Source organism: Capra hircus, chromosome 2, assembly GCF_001704415.2.
Source record: "Capra hircus breed San Clemente chromosome 2, ASM170441v1, whole genome shotgun sequence".
Taxonomy (NCBI): Eukaryota; Metazoa; Chordata; class Mammalia; order Artiodactyla; family Bovidae; genus Capra; species Capra hircus.
The window spans coordinates 94594176-94612527 of record NC_030809.1 but is presented as its reverse complement, the minus strand read 5'-3'; the positions used below and the strand labels follow the sequence as shown (position 1 = coordinate 94612527).

General features: G+C 40.8%; 1 pseudogene; it reads right to left on the bottom strand.

Annotated features, from left to right (window-relative positions):
- On the bottom strand, positions 15134-16256 carry LOC102177106 (annotated as a pseudogene).

Below are 18352 nucleotides of genomic sequence, written 5' to 3'. Positions count from 1 at the left end.
TATACACCCTTTTTGTGTTTCCTGTCTAGAGAATATCCTTTAGCATTTGTTGGAGCACTGGTTTGGTGGTGCTGAATTCTCTCAGCTTTTGCTTGTCTGTAAAGCTTTTGATTTCTCCTTCATATTTGAATGAGATCCTTGCTGGGTACAGTAATCTGGGCTGTAGGTTATTTTCATTCATCACTTTGTCTTGCCATTCCCTCCTGGCCTGAAGCGTTTCTATTGAAAGATCAGCTGTCATCCTTATGGGAATCCCCTTGTGTGCTATTTGTTGTTTTTCCCTTGCTGCTTTTAATATTTGTTCTTTGTGTTTGATCTTTGTTAATTTGATTAATATGTGTCTTGGGGTGTTTTGCCTTGGGTTTATCCTATTTGGAACTCTCTGTGTTTCTTGGACTTGGGTGATTATTTCCTTCCCCATTTTAGGGAAGTTTTCAACTATTATCTCCTCAAGGATTTTCTCATGGATTTTCTTTTTGTCTTCTTCTAGGACTCCTGTAATTCGAATGTTGGAGCGTTTCATATTGTCCTGGAGGTCTCTGAGATTGTCCTCATTTCTTTTAATTCGTTTTTCTTTTTTTCTCTCTGATTCATTTATTTCTACCATTCTATCTTCTATTTCACTAATCCTATCTTCTGCCTCCGTTATTCTACTATTTGTTGCCTCCAGAGTGTTTCTGATCTCACTTATTGCATTATTCATTATATATTGACTCTTTTTTTTACTTCTTGTAGGTCCTTGTTAAACCTTTCTTGCATCTTCTCAATCCTTGTCTCCAGGCTACTTATCTGTGATTCCATTTTGATTTCAAGATTTTGGATCATTTTCACTATCAATATTCGGAATTCTTTCTCAGGTAGAGTCTTTATCTCTTCCTCTTTTGTTTGATTTGGTGGGCATTTATCCTGTTCCTTTACCTGCTGAGCATTCCTCTGTCTCTTCATCTTGGTTATATTGCTGCGTTTGGGGTGGCCTTTCTATATTCTGGGAATTTGTGGAGTTCTCTTTATTATGGAGCTTCCTCACTGTGAGTGGGGTTGTATCTGTGGCTTGTCAAGGTTTCTTGGTTAGGGAGGCTTGTGTTGGAGTTCTTGTGGGTGGAGCTGGATTTCTTCTCTCTGGAGTGCAATGGAGTGACCAGTAATGGATTATGAGACGTCAATGGTTTTGGAGTAACTTTGAGCTGCCTGTATATTGAAGCTCAGGGGTGTGTTCCTGTGTTGTTGGAGAATTTGCATGGTATGTCTTGCTCTGGAACTTGTTGGCCCTTGGAGGGTGCTTGGTTTCAGTGTAGCTATGGAGGTGTTTGATGAGCTCCTATTGATTTATGTTCCCTGGATTCAGGAGTTCTCTGATGTTCTCAGGATTTGGACTTGAGCCTCCTGCTTCTGGTTTTCAGTTTTATTTTTACGGTAGCCTCAAGACTTCTCTATCTATACAGCACCGATGATAAAACATCTAGGTTAAAGATGAAAAGTTTCTCCACATTGAGAGACACCCAGAGAGGTTCACTGAGTTACATGGAGAAGAGAAGAGGGAGGGGGGAGTTAGAGGTGACTGGAATGAGATGCAGTGAGATCAAAAGAGGAGAGAGCAAGTTAGCCAGTAATCACTTCCTTATGTGTGCTCCACAGTCTGGACCGCTCATAGGTATTCATGGAGTTATACAGGGAAGAGGAGAGGGAGGAAGTAGACAGAGGTGGCCAGGAGGATAAAAGAGGGAAATGAAAAGGAGAGAGACAGATCCAGCCAGTAACCAGTTCCTTAGGTGTTCTCCACCATCTGGAACACACAGAGATTCACAGAGTTGGGTAGAGAAGATAAGGGGGAGGGAAGAGACAGAGGCCACCTGGTGGAGAAAAAGGAGAGTCCAAAGGAGGAGAGAGTGGTCAAGGTAGTAGTCTTGCTCTCAGGTAAAATTGGGTAGTGAAGTTTGGGTTTTTAAAGGTATAAAATTGACAACAAAAACCAAAAAGCAAAGATTAAAAATCAAGAGTAGAGGTTGGATTTTCAAAAATACAGTATTAAGGAAAAGAAGAAGAAGAAAAACAAAACAAAGCCACAAGAATTATTAAACGACAACAACAACAACCACACATAGACTATATATGGCGTTTGCTTTGAAAAATGGGGTCTTTTTTTTTGAACAGTAATAGTAGGTTATGGAAATAAAAATTAAAGGAGAAATAGAGGACTTAACAATTTTAAAAAGTTAGAAAAAAAAAGAAGAAGAAATAACAACCACACAACAACATCAACAAAAAACAAAAGAACAAAAATTTTAAAAAAAGAAAAAGAAAAATAAAAGAATGATCGTAAAAATAGTAAAGATATATCTGGCCCTTTCTCTGGTGTTGTGGGCAGTGTGGGGTCACTTCTAAGGCAGTTTCCTCCGTTTAACTTCTTCTGTTTGCTGGTCTCTTCAGTGTCTGATTTCCGTCCTGACACGGGGGGGCGGTGGTGGACACTTTTTTTTTTTTTTAAGGCTCACTCGTTCAGTTGCGCTGTGGGGAGGGAGGGATGCTGCAAACAAATAATACTGTTGTGTGCATGCAGTGTTTCAGCCTCGCTGGGCCTGCCCCTGCTTGTGGCGCACAAACCGCTCAGGCTCTATATTGCTCCGCCAGGGACCATCTGAGGCCGGCCCTAGGCTGCGTGCACCTCCCCGGTCTAAGCCACTCAGGTTCGGTGCTCAGGTAGCCCTCAGAGGTGCAGATTTGGTTGGGACAGCGTTTTGTGCTCTTCCCAGGTCCATGTAGCTCAGGTGTTTGGCGAGCGCGGTTGCTGCGACTAGTCGCCTTTCCCGTCTCTGCTGCTCAGTCTTCTGGGTGTACCACTGGGGCCCCTTGTGAGGCAGATGGTGACTGTCCAGCATCCCCAGAAATCTTAGCAAAGAAGCCTGCTTGCAGTTTGGTAGGTAAAGTTTCTCCGGGGCTGCGATTGCCCCCTTCCAGCCCTTCTGGCTCTGGCTGCCTGTCCCTGGCGGGGGTTGGTCTGCAGCCGGCTATTTCCGATCCGTTCTTTGTTCTGTGTGCAGTCCTGGTGGTGTCTTATGTTCGAGCTTTTCACGTGGTAGCTATCCCACAGTCTGGTTTGCTAGCCCAAGTTAGTTCGTTCTGGTTACTCTTGGGTCGTTCCTGCCTGATTCTTAAAAAGCACTGCAGCCCGTGCCTCCCGTGCCTCCCTGCCCTGCCTCCACTTGCTAGTGGTGGATGCAGGCATCTGCGCTGCTTTTCTGCTGGGGGAGTTACTGTTGGGCTTGTAATCTGTTGGTTTTAATTATTTATTTATTTTTCCTTCCTGTTATGTTGCCCTCTGTGCTTCCAAGGCTCGCCACAGACTCGGCAGGGAGAGTGTTTCCTGGTGTTTGGAAACCTCTCTTCTTAAGATTCCCTTCCTGGGATGGGATTCCCTTCCCAGGACGAGATTCCCTTCCTGCGACAGAGCTCCCTCCCCACCTCCTTTGTCTCTTTTTTCATCTATATTTTTTCCTACCTGTTTTTGAAGACAATGATCTGCTTTTCAGGGTGCCTGATGTCCTCTGCCAGCATTCAGAAGTTGTTTTGTGGAGTTTGCTGAGCGTTGAAATGTTCTTTTGATGAATTTGTGACAGAGAAAGTGGTCTCCCCATCTTCTGCCATCTTAGGACCGCCCTCCGCAAAAGCATTTTAGCAGCTAAATTGTGAAATGGAAGAGAAGATGGACAATAAGAAGTAAGAGATGCAGATACAACAAATGAAGACTAGAGGGTTAAGTATTTGGGTTTAGCTATTGTGAAGGTGTGAAAGTATTAGTTCCTCAGTCCTGCTTGACTCTGTGACCCCATGGACTATAGACCACCAATTCCTTTATCTATGGAATTCTTCAGACAAGAATACTGCTTCATGGGGAATTTGACAAATTACATCCATACATGAACAATCTAATTATTTTAAAACACAGGTTTAATTACCATTTACAAACTTCCAAAAATAAACTAAATCCTCAAGCTTCTGATTTTCAAGTTTTTAAAGAAAGCATTTTATATGATTGAGTCAAATTTTACCTAACTGTTCATTGGCCAAGTCATTAAAAATACTACATTTTTAGGGTATTTGACCCAATTCTGAAACCAGATAAAAAATATTTATCACCATATGTAACATCATTTGCAATGTCTTGCCTGGTTTTTTTTGTTTGCTTGTTTTATATATGAAGAAATTAAAACACTCCTTGTATGGGGTCAGAGCTACCAGGTGTTAATATCATGTAACTTTATTTGCCAAGAGTATAATAAAAGAAATATGCTGTTTGGGTATAGTTTATTTAGCATATATTTTATCCTTCTAGCATTACTTCTCTGACAAGTGGCCTCCTAAGAATACAGAATGACAGTTTCTCAGTAACTAAGCTATAAACATTTCTTTCAGGACTAGCAATGAAAGTAAACAAGTCAGTTTCTACATTGAAATTTCTGAAGAATATCAGACACAATTTTAACTAGTATATAAAAGTGATCTTAAGTATTATTTTTTTCTATGTATAATTAAGGCAGGACAACTCTTATGTTATGATGTATTTACAAATAAATATTTTAAAATAAGCATTCTATTTTTGTTAGTTCAATTGATTAAATATGTATATACATTAATAATTTTTCCAATCATAGATACACCCCTCTGGTATATTAAATTCACATGGAAAGTTTCTGGTCATAGCACATGAAAAGGATAGGAAAACGGATATTCTTCTTTACAATAATGGTTATCAACTTTAACATCAACTCCCATTATTTCATGGTTTTTGGAAAGCCATACCTAGAGTAAGCAAAATTATAATAATAGTTTTAACTTTGAAGATAAGAACTCCACAGCCTGAGATTATTCTGAAAATTAAATCAATGGATTTATTCTGTTTTTTTTTTTTATTAAAGATACACATGCTAGCCAAATTAGGAATTATTACAGTACATCTCTTCCCATAATCACTACTTTCCTTTCATCTTATATTCTTGACAAGAAAAACCATCACCTACCTAATAATCTTTACATGATATTCTGGCTTACAGAATGCTAAGACATGATTTCTTTTTCAAAAAATGAAATAATAAAAATAATAAAAGAGGTACAGTTGCATCCCTTCATGACCAGAACCTAAAAGTTACACGGATACATACTTTCAACAGATCATTCCTTGGATTTTTTTCCTACTACATTCTTTTTTCCTGCTAAGTTCTTTAATCAAACTTTAGTCTTTTTAACAGGAGCTCTAAAACAAGACTTTCTGTTTGGAATTTCTGGATAAATAAACTAAGGACAAGCTATACCAAAGGGTCCTCACTTTCTAAAGCAGTGAGAGACACCCGCCCTCTCTCCACTTCAAGACAATGGAAAGCAAGGTTGAGGAGCATCAGGAGGAAGAATGCTGCCTGAAACTTCCTTGTGAATATGGTCATAGAGTTACCTTTCCCTCCCTGCCCACCTGTTCAGATAAAGGACAGATTTTTCTTTTCTGCAATCAAGTTGTTAGAGCTCAAGAGACTCCTCCCGCCCCTTGGAAGCCCCACCCCTTCGGTTTCCTCAGCAGCTTCGTGCTGCACTGTAGGCAGTAAGATGGTAGCGCCGCTGCAGGGCTGAGGTCAGAGCAAAGGCAACCTCCTGGGCCATTTCGAGTGCTCGGTGTACTTAGAGGTGTCCGAGAAGCCAGGGCAGGTGCCCTGTGAACGCATCTTTTGCCCTGAATTCCTGCAGGAATGTCTGAAGCCGAAGAAACCTCGCTGTGCCCTGTGTTGCAACGCTCTGGCACAGGAGTCCCAGCGTGGGGATGGGAGGACGGTCACGCAGCCAATGGAGAGCACGAAGACTTCCTGCCACGACTGCTGTAAACATTTCAAGAAGCCCTTGGAGAACTTGACATGTGTCCCTTGAAGTTGGGTGGCCACAACAACTTATGTATGTCTCATACGTAAACAACTAATCGAAGCCTAGCTGGAGCTGCTCCTATAAAAAGAGAAACAACTCTGCAGTAACAACGAGTCACTCTTCTACCAGGGGCGGCCAGAGGTGCTTGTTTTTCGAGAGTCCACTGTGGCCCCTGCAGAACAGAACTAGAACTGAGTTCTCTTAAAAGGAAGCCCACATGCGAGGCTGAAATGGACGGTCAACACCAACTCTAAAGAAGCCAGGAGCTGAGGGAGGAGCCAGCCCGGAGAAAGTTGTCGCCTAGGAGGAGAAAGTCGACTGTGGGAGGGCACGGGTGAGTGGATCTTCTAGAAAGTCACAGCCACTCCACGAGAAAAGTGGCATTTGGTCATGTTACAGAGAACTCCAAAGACAAATTAGAACCATTAAAGTTAGAATTGGTCAACGCGGTGCTTGCAGCTGTGGAGTTACAGGACAGGGAACTGGCAGGTGGAAAATGATTCAGATTAACAGTGATTAAAGCTAACCTTTCATTACCCTAATGTAGCTGAGGTTTGGTCTCTTTATTCCGGTACCAAATTGAATCTTGGAGACAGACTTTTTGGTGAAGTAGAAAAGATTTGCTTGATTGCTTTGCCTTGTGGGCTGCAGTAGGGTTAATCGTCTGGAAGCTGTGTGTCCTGATCTGGAGAGGGTAGTGAGGAGTTCTATAGCAGTGGTTCAAAGAATGCAGTGATCAGCTGGTCTTTCTTCTATTTGGTTGGGGGTGAGTTAAATGGGAGTCAGCATCATTAACCTTCCGGTTCTAACCAGTCTGGGGCCTATGTGCTTGTGGATAGCACACAGTTAACTTCTCTCACCTGGTAGGGGTTTCAGTAACTGCATGTGTGTTAAGTAGCTTCAGTTGTGTCTGACTCCTTGCCATCCTCTGAACCTTAACCCGCCAGGCTCCACTGTCCACTGGCTTCCCCAGGCAAGAGTACTGGGGTGGGTTGCCATTTCCTTCTCTAGGAGATCTTCTGGACCCAGGGATCAAACCAGCATCTAAGTCTTCTGCATTGAGGCAGCTTTTTTTTTTTTTTTCTAACCACTAGCACCACATGGGAAACAGTAAGTACAAAACAGCTCAGATATTCTTATGTACATTGCTTGAGAGGGAGCCTGTACCCTGCCCTATTGTTTCCTGACTGCTCCTCCCTTGTCTCCCAGTCCCCTCTCTACCCTGATTAGCAACTGCTTGAATCTCCCTTTTGTAATTTTAGGGCTTTCCTTGTGGCTCAGCTGGTAAAGAATCCACCAGCAATGAGGGAGACCTGGGTTCGATTCCTGGGTTGGGAAGATCCCCTGGAGAAGGGAAAGGCTACCCACTCTAGTATTCTGGCCTAGAGAATTCCATGAACTGTATAGTCCATGGGGTCTCAAAGAGTCAGACAGGACTGAACGACTTACACTTTCACTTTCACAATTTAGGGAAGATTCTGGAGGCTGAATTAAGCCTATTTCCTGCTAACAAAAAAATGGGGGACACAGAAAAATTTTTGTGCCCAGGTACCCCACAGGGTCCTGCTTGGTTTCAGTTGCCTTGCTGGCTTCCATGCCCTCCAGGCCTGAAGGGTGAGGGGGGAGGAGCAGGGTTTCAGTCAAATAACAATTGAAATTTTACTTAAACTAATAGTTTTACACCTTGAAAAATTAATTCCTGAAATATTTAAGGCATCTAAGAGATAACATTCAGAAAAGAGAAAAAGGATTTGACAAATGTTTTTGAAAATAGTCATGGAAGAAAATAAATCCATTTTCTAATGTGCTCATACTGCATTTCCTTACATTGATACATTGGTAAATTGGTTTTGCAGTTTACACTATTTATGTTATGCGTATTTCAGTTTCTAATGTGTTTTATGGAGTTATCACTTTCGATCATCACCAAAAACCTGCAGATGCCAGAATAGATATCGTTGCTGTCCTGAGGTAAAGAAACTAGGTTTAAAAAATGTCAGTTGTCTTTCTCAAAGCTGAATAAGTGGTACTGGCAAAGGCAAGACTTTACATAGCACTTTGCTCTCAAATGGAATCTATCATGAAGGAGTATATTTGGGATTTATTCCGTTTATTCAGTCCATGGACTTCCCCAGGTGGCTCAGTAGTAAAGAATCCTCCTGCCAATGCAGGAGATGTGGGTTCGATCTCTGGGTTGAGAAGATCTCCTGGAGAAGGAAATGGAAACCCATTCCAATATTCTTGCCCGGTAAATCCAATGGATAGAGGAGCCTGAGGGCTACAGTTTGTGGGGTTGCAAAAAATCGGACATGACTGAGTGAGCATACCCATGCATTTATTCACTTACAGACTGCCAACTAGCCTATTCCTCTTCATGTTTCAGTTTTAAAAAAAAAATTTAAGGTAAATGTATTGCTGCTGGCTCAGATATTTGAGTGGAAACTTAGTTAACTGCACATATAGAACTTGGGCCAAGATCTAACTGATTTTTAAAAATAGTTAAGTTTTTAATTTACATAGAATAAATGGTACACATTCACATATGCAATTTGCTATTTTGACATATGTATATATCTAAAGAATTATTCGCATGAATATAAATTAACATATCAATGAATCCCAAAATTTTCTCAGTGACCAAAGCCTCCCTCCTGCCTATCCTGACCTTCTATCCTGTCTAGTTGGGTCCTGCTAAGTTGTACCCTGCTTTGGTCATGTCTGACTCTGTGCGACCCTATGGACTGTAGCCCACAAGGCTCCTCTGTCCATGGGATTCTCCAGGTAAGAATACTGGAGTGGGTTGCCATGCCCTTCTCCAGGGGATCTTCTTGACCCAGGGATAGAACTTGTGTCTCTTATTTCTACTGCATTGGCAGGCAGGTTCTTTAGCACTAGCACCACCTGGGAAGCCCCAGACCTTCTCCCCAGGCAGCCACTAATCTGGTTTCAGTCTTGGTAAGTTAATTTGGCAGGTTAGGAGCTAAAAAGCCTCTTGATGAAAGTGAAAGAGGAGAGTGAAAAAGTTGGCTTAAAACTCAACATTCAGAAAACAAAGATCATGGCATCTGGTCCCATCACTTCATGCGAAATAGATGGGGAAACAGTGGAAACAGTGTCAGATTTATTTTGGGGGGCTCCAAAATCACTGCAGATGGTGACTGCAGCCATGAAATTAAAAGATGCTTACTCCTTGGAAGAAAAGTTATGACCAACCTAGATAGTATATTCAAAAGCAGAGACATTACTTTGCCGACTAAGGTCCGTCTAGTCAAGGCTATGGTTTTTCCAGTGGTCATGTGTGGATGTGAGAGTTGGACTGTGAAGAAGGCTGAGTGCCGAAGAACTGATGCTTTTGAACTGTGGTGTTGGAGAAGACTCTTGAGAGTCCCTTGGACTGCAAGGAGATCCAACCAGTCCATTCTGAAGGAGATCAGCCCTGGGATTTCTTTGGAAGGAATGATGCTAAAGCTGAAGCTCCAGTACTTTGGCCACCTCATGAGAAGAGTTGACTCATTGGAAAAGACTCTGATGCTGGGAGGGATTGGGGGCAGGAGGAGAAGGGGACGGCCGAGGATGAGATGGCTGGATGGCATCACTGACTCGATGGACATGAGTTTGAGTGAACTCCGGGAGATGGTGATGGACAGGGAGGCCTGGCATGCTGCGATTCATGGGGTCGCAAAGAGTCGGACACGACTGAGCAACTGAACTGAAGTTAATTTGTATTTTATATGAAAGGATTCATATGGTATATAATCTTATTTTCTGCTTCCTTCTGCATTACATAATTGGGATATTCGTCCACCATTAGGTATTTATCAATATGTATTACTGAGTAATATTTCATTGTATAGATATAGAGAAAATTGTTCTCCAGTTCTTCTGTTGAATGTTTGGATTTTATCTAGTTTAGATTTTTACAAATAATGCTTCTCTGAACATTTTGCTCAAATCTTTGTATAAATATATACTTAAATTTTTCTTTAAGTACTTAGGAATGGAATGGCTAGATAAATAAGGTGGGTGTATTTTTTTCTAGAAACTTCCAAACTGTTTTCCAAAGTGGTTGTACTACCTTACATTGCCAGTAGTGGTACATAAGAGTTTTAGTTCCTCCATCTGTTCAATGCAGTCACATTGTCGTGTCCAACTCTGCAACCCCATGAACTGCAGCACACCAGCTTTCCCTGTCCATCACCAACTCCCAGAGCTTGCTCAAACTCATGTTCATTGAGTCAGTGATGCCATCCAGCCATCTCATCCTCTGTCGTCCCCTTCTCCTCCTGCCTTCAATCTTCCCCAGCATCAGGGTCTTTTCTAATGAGTCAGTTCTTCACATCAGGTGGCCAAAGTATTGGAACTTCAGCATCAGTCCCTATCAGTGAATATTCAGGACTGGTTTCCTTTAGGATAGACTGGTTGGATCTCCTTGCAGTCCAAGGGACTTTCAAGAGTGTTCTCCAACACCACAGTTCAAAAGCATCGATTCTTTGGCGCTCAGCTTTCTTTATAGTCCAACTCTCACATCCATCCATACATGACTACTGGAAAACCATAGCTTTGACTAGACTGACCTTTGTTGGGAGAGTAATGTTTCTGCTTTTTAATATGCTGTCTACGTTTGTCATAGCTTTTCTTCCAAGGAGCAAGCATCTTTTAATTTCATGGCTGCAGTCACCATCTGCAGTGCTTTTGGAGGCCCCCCCCAAAAAATAATCTGTCCCTGTTTCCATTGTTTCTCCATCTATTTGCCATGAAGTGATCGAACTGGATGCCATGGTCTGAGTTTTCTGAATGTTGAGTTTTAAGCCTACTTTTTCACTCTCCTCTTTCACTTTCATCAAGAGGCTCTTTAGTTCCTCCTTGCTTTCTGCCTTAAGGGTGGTGTCATCTACATTTCTGAGGTTATTGATATTTCTCCCAGCTATCTCGATTTCAGCTTGTGCTTTATCTAGCCTGGCATTTTGCATGATGTACTCTCCATATAAATTAAACAGGCTGATGATATATAGCCTTGACATACTCCTTTGCCAATTTGGAACCAGTCTGTTGTTCCATGTCCAGTTCTAATTGTTGCTTCTTGACCTGCATACAGATTTCTTAGGATGCAGGCAAGGTGTCTGGTATTCCCATCTCTTTAAGAATTTTCCACAGTTTGTTGTGATCCATACAGTCAGAGTCTTTGGCATAGTTAATAAAGCAGAAGTAGATGTTTTTCTGGAACTCTGTTGCTTTTTTTGATGATCCAACAGATGTTGGCAATTTGATCTCTGGTTCCTCTGCCTTTTCTAAAACCAGCTTGAACATCTGGTAGCTTGCATCCTGTTGAAGCCTGGCTTGGAGAATTTTGAGCATTACTTCACTAGCGTGTGAGATGAGTGCAATTGTGCAGTTGTTTGAACATTCTTTGACATTGCCTTTCTTTGGGATTGGAGTGAAAACTGACCATTTCCAGTCCTGTGGCCACTGCTGAGTTTTCCAGATTTGCTGGCGTATTGAGTATAGCACTTTCACAGCATCTGCTGCTGCTGCTGAGTTGCTTCAGTCGTGTCTGACTCTGTGCGACCCCACAGACAGCAGCTCACCAGGCTCCCCCATCCCTGGGATTCTCCAGGCAAGAACACTGGAGTGGGTTGCCATTTCCTTCTCCAATGCATGAAAGTGAAAAGGGAAAGTGAAGTCGCTCAGTCATGCCCTACTCAGTGACCCCATGGACTGCAGCCTACCAGGCTCCTCCATCCTTAGTATTTGAAATAGCTCAACTGGAATTCCATCACCTCCACGAACCTTGTTTGTAGTGATGTTTCCTAAGGCCTACTTGACTTCACATCCAGGATGTCTGGCTCAAGGTGAGTTCCTCCATATCCTTGCCAAAACTTGGTAAAGCCAATCTTTTTCATATTAATCATTCTAGTATGTTCCTAGGGGGTATTACTGAATAGCTTTAAAATGAATTTCTTTAATAATTGAGCTTTGCTCTCCATATATCTTCTCTGGTGAAGTGTCTGTTCAAATTTTTTTTGCCTATTTTGTTAGGGTTTTTGTTTTCTTATAGTGAATTTAACAGTTCTGTATTCTGGATGTAATTCCTTTATCAGATTTATAACTTGAAAATATTTTCTTCTGGTTTCTTGCTTGTCTCTTGCTTCTATGTTTGTCATAGACCAGCATCTTTAATTTTGGTTGAAGTAGGATTATCTTATATGGATTTTTTTTTCAGTGTCATGTAAGTACCATCTTTCCTTTTTTTTTAAGCTATGCTTGCTTTATTTCAAAGATTTCTGAATGGTAAAGGTGTATTAATGGGATATACAGCACTGTAAACATTTCAAAGTCCCTTGAGTTTACCACTGAGGTGAGATTCCAGATGTGGCCAGACAAGCAGCTGCTGAGTCCAGAGTCACAGTGGAAGGTGGGGAGAGGATCACCCCTGAGGACAAGCACAATATTGAAACTGCATTAACCTCTGTTGTTGTTTAGTGGCTGTCGTGTCTGACTCTGTAGCCCCAAGGGCTGCAGCATGCCAGGCTTCCCTGTCCTTTGCTATCTCCCAGACCTTGCTCAAACTCATGTCCATTGAGTTGATGATGCCATGCAACTGTCTCATCTTCTCATGTCCCCTTCTCCTGCCTTCAATCTTTCCCAGCATCAGGGCCTTTTTCAGTGAGTTGGTTCTTTGCATCAGGTGGCCAAAGTATTGACATTAACCTCTGCTTGATACTTCATTATTAATTTTGGATTCCAAATCACAGAGTGCTTATTTCTTTGAATTTTTTTAACAAAAGAAGAAAATCTCAAATAATTATAATTATTTGTAGGAAAACACGAATAATTACAATTTTAAAGGAGACTTATTAAAAAAAAACACCCACACCAAAAAAGGCATTTTTTTTTTTCATTTTGAAGTTACCATTTATAACTCTTAGAGCAAGTACAATGCTTATTAATTCTGGATAGGTAAAAAGTTTGCATGTTATCTTAAATATGTTTTTTAACAATCAAAAGAAAATGTGTTTTAAAAAGGGAAAAAAAGAGTTCTCCTTTTTTAGACTTCAGAGGGTTAACGAGGATATGACATTAAAGTGAAACTGAAGGTAACAGCCATCAGAAGATGGAGGAAGTGTGAATGGGTTACCTTATAAACACCTGTGGGATAGAACACGGGGCTTTTCTCTCTGACCCAGGACAAATGCAATGCTGATGGTTAAACTGTTTCTTGTTTCTAAATATAACTAAAAGATGTCTAAACAAGACCTAAATTAGAAATCTCTTTTATTAAGTTAAAAAAAAAACAACTTAAAAATAACCACCTTAAAAACCAGGATGTGCATAATAACTACTTGGTAGCCCCCATCAGAATTAAAAACAGCACTGGGGGAAGAGTTATATATAGGTGGGTGCATGTCACTAGGGGCACTAGTTAGTATTCTTCCAGTACAAATAGTGTGCCAACAGAGTGCTGCCACAACCAGGACTTTCTGGAAGAGTCTGCACTGTAAGTCCAGCCCACAGCAAAACCTGTGTCCTCTATAGGGTGGAAGTCACGTGTATGTGTGTTCAGTCGTGTCCCACTCTTTGCAACCACATGGGCTATAACCTGCCAGACTCCTCTGTCCATGGGATTCTCCAGGCAAGAATACTAGAGTAGGTTGCTGTTTCCTTTTCCAGGGAATCTTCCAGACCTAGGGATCTAACCCACGTCTTCTGCATCACAGGTGGATTCTTTATCACTGAGACACAAGGGAAGCCACGGAGTGGAAGTCATTGTTCAGTAAAAATGTGATGTAATTAATGAGAAGGTATTCTTGCCAAGAGTACACAAAGCAAGAAACGGCATTTTAGACTGATTCATGGTAGAAATAAGCGGACAGGTTTGCTTAAGAGCTAAAGACTTTTTTAACTGCCCCATATTTTCTGCTGCTCTGACTTGCATTCCCATTATGATTAAAAAAGAAAAGTAGTTGCAGGACTCCAGTGGAGTAGAAACAATGCCCACAGGTTTCTTTGCCTCAGAAGGAGCTGGTGCTTTTGGTTTGCTGGATTTTCCATCGCCTCAAATGGCTGTTTGCCTAAAAAATTACTATTGGTCAAAAGTGGGTTTCAATTTTACTAATGAAAGAAGTCTGGAACTAAGAGATCTCTCACTGTCATAAAAAAGGGCTCCACTTTGGTTTTAAGAATAAAATTTGTCAAAGCTATAAGAATAGAATAATGTAAGTTAAACCATAGGGCCTATTCTGCAAGCATGTTATTATTGCTGTTTTAATGGCAGAAATTAGACACCCAGGCATGTATAGAAAATACAATGACCTTACTTTTTTGTAGCAGATTTTAAATATTTCAGCTAAGATGCAACTGCAAAAGAGAGTTTCTGATAGCAGTACCAGAACATTCTTCTATGCTTTCCTTTAAAAAGGTAGTGGCTTGATACATACTGTTTTTAATGCAAAAAAAGCAACACCTGACAACAGGCTGTAAAGAAACTAGCACTAAGCAGGCAGGATTATGCAGAAACAAAGAACTAAACTATATGGATTCCTAGCTTGAAAATTTCAAATTAAGGTTTCTGAGTGGAGAGCCGGTGGTTGCTCTTTGCGTCTCATCTAGGTTTTATTTTCCTAGGTTTATTTTCCTCATGACCCAGGTGGTCTTCTGACATCTAGCTCAGTGCAAGGCTAGATGCAAAGATTTTATGAACAATGAAGGGCTTCCTATCAGAATTTTGTTCAGCCTAAAGACAAAGTGTTTGTTTTCTGGTATTAAGGCAGAATGCAAGGGTTTGAGTGGCATAGAAAGGAATGTGGGGACAGTACCGAGAGGAGTCAAGAGGAAGGACCTTCACCTCCATGGTTAAGTGCCAGCACTTGATCTGGCTGGTGCACAGGAGCCCCAAATCTGCCTCTTGTCTGGGAGTTGTTGGAAAATATGATTGGGCCTTTAACACAGTCTTGTGTGTACCATGTCTGCTAACAGCCTGATGATTGTTTACTAATATTCTGGCTTGTATTCCTTCACAGTGATTGCTCCCTGCTACAGTGTTGAAATTATATTCAGAGATGTAATATATATATATATATTTTTTTTCCCACTAAATTAAGGAAAAATATTTGTAGCAAATAACAATAGTAGTGAGAAATATTTGACATAGTAGTGCAAAAATGCATCACAGTTTACAAATGCTTAAAACATTTCCAAAATATCCCTAAGCTTTTACACTGTGAACCTTAGAATCTTACTCATTTTTCTTTGCACTTAAACATGGGTGTTTGTCTAAACAATGGTAACATGCAAGTCTGATGACCTCTAGTCCATCAAATATTCTCTCCTGCAGCACAGAGGTGATGGTGATTATAAAATATCACTGGACAAACTGTACAAATAGATGAGCAGGTACATTGCAGTACTGAGCAGGGTCCAGTACAGTAGGAGAACAATTTGACCACAAGGACCCTGGGCTCAGACTTGCAAGCTGGAATGGCAGTCTGTCTCATAAAGTTAAATGTCTTTTCTCCTTAATAGAAGGAGCACAGCTTCTCTTCTTTCTCCTCCCACCATTTTTGGCACCAGAGCTGGAGGTCCTCCTTGGACGTGGGGAGGATATCCACTGGGTATCAGTGGACGTGGAAGTGGATTTCCTTGAGAAAGTCCCTGAGGAGGAGGCGCCTCTCTGAAGAATGTTGTGAGGGTATGTCACCTTGATGTCATGGGCAGCATCCAGGTTCTTAGATGGTCTACTACAAAAGTAAAGCTGTAGCTTTTGGATATAAGACATATTCATATTTCTGAAGTCCATTCTTTTCAACAACTTTATTATTTCAAGCCATGCTATTTTCTATGAGATCAGTCCCTTCTGGGAATATGAGGAGCTGAAGTGGTTCACCGATATCACAAAAATAATCATGTCTTAAAATAACTCTTGCCATCCTTCCATTTCCTCTGAATGAAGATATAGGCACCAGCCTGCATGGCCCAACCAAATCCAGGGACACATTTGAGACTGGCTTTGAGGTAAATTTTCTCTAATCTGAAATAGCTATATCTCATCAGATAATTCCACAGGAATATCCAGTCCATTTTTGCCCAGTGATTCATGATAATAAGACGTCTTTCTCCAGGAACAAATGCATTACCTATTATAAAAGTGATTATAACAGGTGATGCATTTAACAAATGCATTACCTCCAGCAATGCCACAGGTAGTGTGAGCCAAGTTGCCACAAGGCAGTTGTTGATCCAGCAATACCATGATGGGTTTATAAACATCAAAGGTGAACAAGGATCCTGCATGAAAATGCTTCCAAAAACCTTCCCCCAAATAGAGCGACTATAAAATAAATCCCTCTCCATGACACCATGATTATTCTGAAGTGAGTCCCTGATCAGACAGACGAATTGTAAACTTCTTCCAGTCTGTGTTTTGCCCTTCAGGCTCTTTGTGATGCCTTAGGTGATTCTTCCCTTGCAGTGGCTTTCCTCTACTGGGCTTCCTTTACACTAGACTTTGTTGACTTTGATATAATTAAGTTTTCTGTAGTAGCAGAAATCAGAAAACTAGAGGCTTCTGTTAAGCCTGGGTGCTATTATACCTTATTTGACCCAACAGTTCTCAAAGGGTTTAAAATTCTCCCCTAACTCAGTAACAAAGTACTCACTACTCTATTATTTTTCTTAAATTAATAAACAGTATCCCTGGGTCTGGAAGATCCCCTGGAGAAGGGTATGGCAACCCACTCCTTATTCTTGCCTAGAGAATCCCATGGGCGGAGGAGCCTGGCAGGCTGTAGTCCATAGGGGTGCAAAGAGTCAGACATGACTGAAGCGACCCAGCACACATGCACATCTCCATTCATATAGTTACCAAAAAGCCAAAACAAACAAATGAAACACCTTCGTATTCTCTTTACTTGCTCAGCAGGTGCTCCCCTCCTCTAACCCATTATTCTTCACATCCAATCAATCTTCCATTCTGCCTTCAACATGTGTGGTGGACTGTGAACTGTACTTCATCACAGTTAATGACCTGGCTTACTCCCTCGCCATCTCTCATGCCATCTCTTGTCTGGAGCATGGAAACTGCCCTTAACTGGTCTCTTCCTTACATTCTGTCTTTGACCCTGTCACCGACAAAGTCCCCTCTTCAGGATGTGAAGCTGATCGTGTTACTTACCTGATTAAGATCCTTCTGTAGGTCCCATTGCCCACAGGATAGACACTCTTTTAGCTGAGAATTCACAATCTGGCCCTGACCTTTCCTGTCTTCTCTCTCAGCAAAACTCTGGTCTGACCCCGATGAGTGCCCTCTCACTCATCCTAACTTCGCACTGCTTTCTTTTTTGGCTTGAAGCCCTTTATCCCATAGACAGTTCCCTTCCTTTTTTTCAGAGGACCACCCCAGCAGAAGCAGCTGTTCCCTTGTATATGTTCATTTAAGTTATGTTCATATAATCAAAGAAGTCTTTGCCAAACTCAGGTAACAAATATTTTTCTTCTTTGTTTCCCTCTAGAAATTTCTTTTTTTTTTTTTAGTTTCCACACTTATTAAATATTTGATCAATTTTTTGTAAACAATGTGAACTATGGATTGTAGCTCTTTTTTCTCTTTGTCTTCATCTTCTTTATCATGTTCATACAAAACTATATTTGTTGCCTCATTATTTTAAAAAATCCTTTGTCTATCGAGTTATCTCTGAACCTGGTCAAAAATCAGTTGTCTAAATATATATGGATTTATTTCTGGGTTCCGTGCTCTCTGATACCAATACCACACTCCCTAAATTACTGTCATTTAAGTCTTAACATCCACTAATATTAATCCTCCAACTTTTTATTCTTTTTCAAAGATGTTTTGTCCTTTGATTTTCCTTAGAAATATTAGAATCTACACGTCGATTTCTAAAACAACTTTTTTTTCTTGGATTTTGATTAAGATGGCGTTGAATCTGTATATTTATTTGGAGGGAACTGTTAATAACATCTTAACAGTATTGAGTCTTTCAACTAGTTAAAGATCATTTTTAAAGCTCATTTAAATTTCTCCCAGCAATATTTTGTAGATTTCAGTGTGTATGCAGATCTTGGCTGTTTTTTTCAGATTTATCCTTATCTGGTTAAAAGACCTCATGAAAGTGAAAACTAGTTTTCTGAGACATGAGAACTATAGGCTTGACCTTATAGTAAAAGCAAGGAGACACACTTCAGCACACTACAGACAGTGGTATATAAAATAAGACAGAGTCTTCTGAAAAATGACTGTGGTTCATGTTGATAGAATTGCCAAGAGTAGGCTGGATGGGTGGTGGCAGGCTTATGATTGGAATCAGTCTTCTTAAGGATTTACAATAAAACTGGTCAAAAGTGAATAAAGTCTAGGAATCTGTTCTGCATGGACTGTTATTTTTTTATTTTTATTTTTTAGTGATAACGTTAAAACTTTTAGGCTGGTCTGAAATGA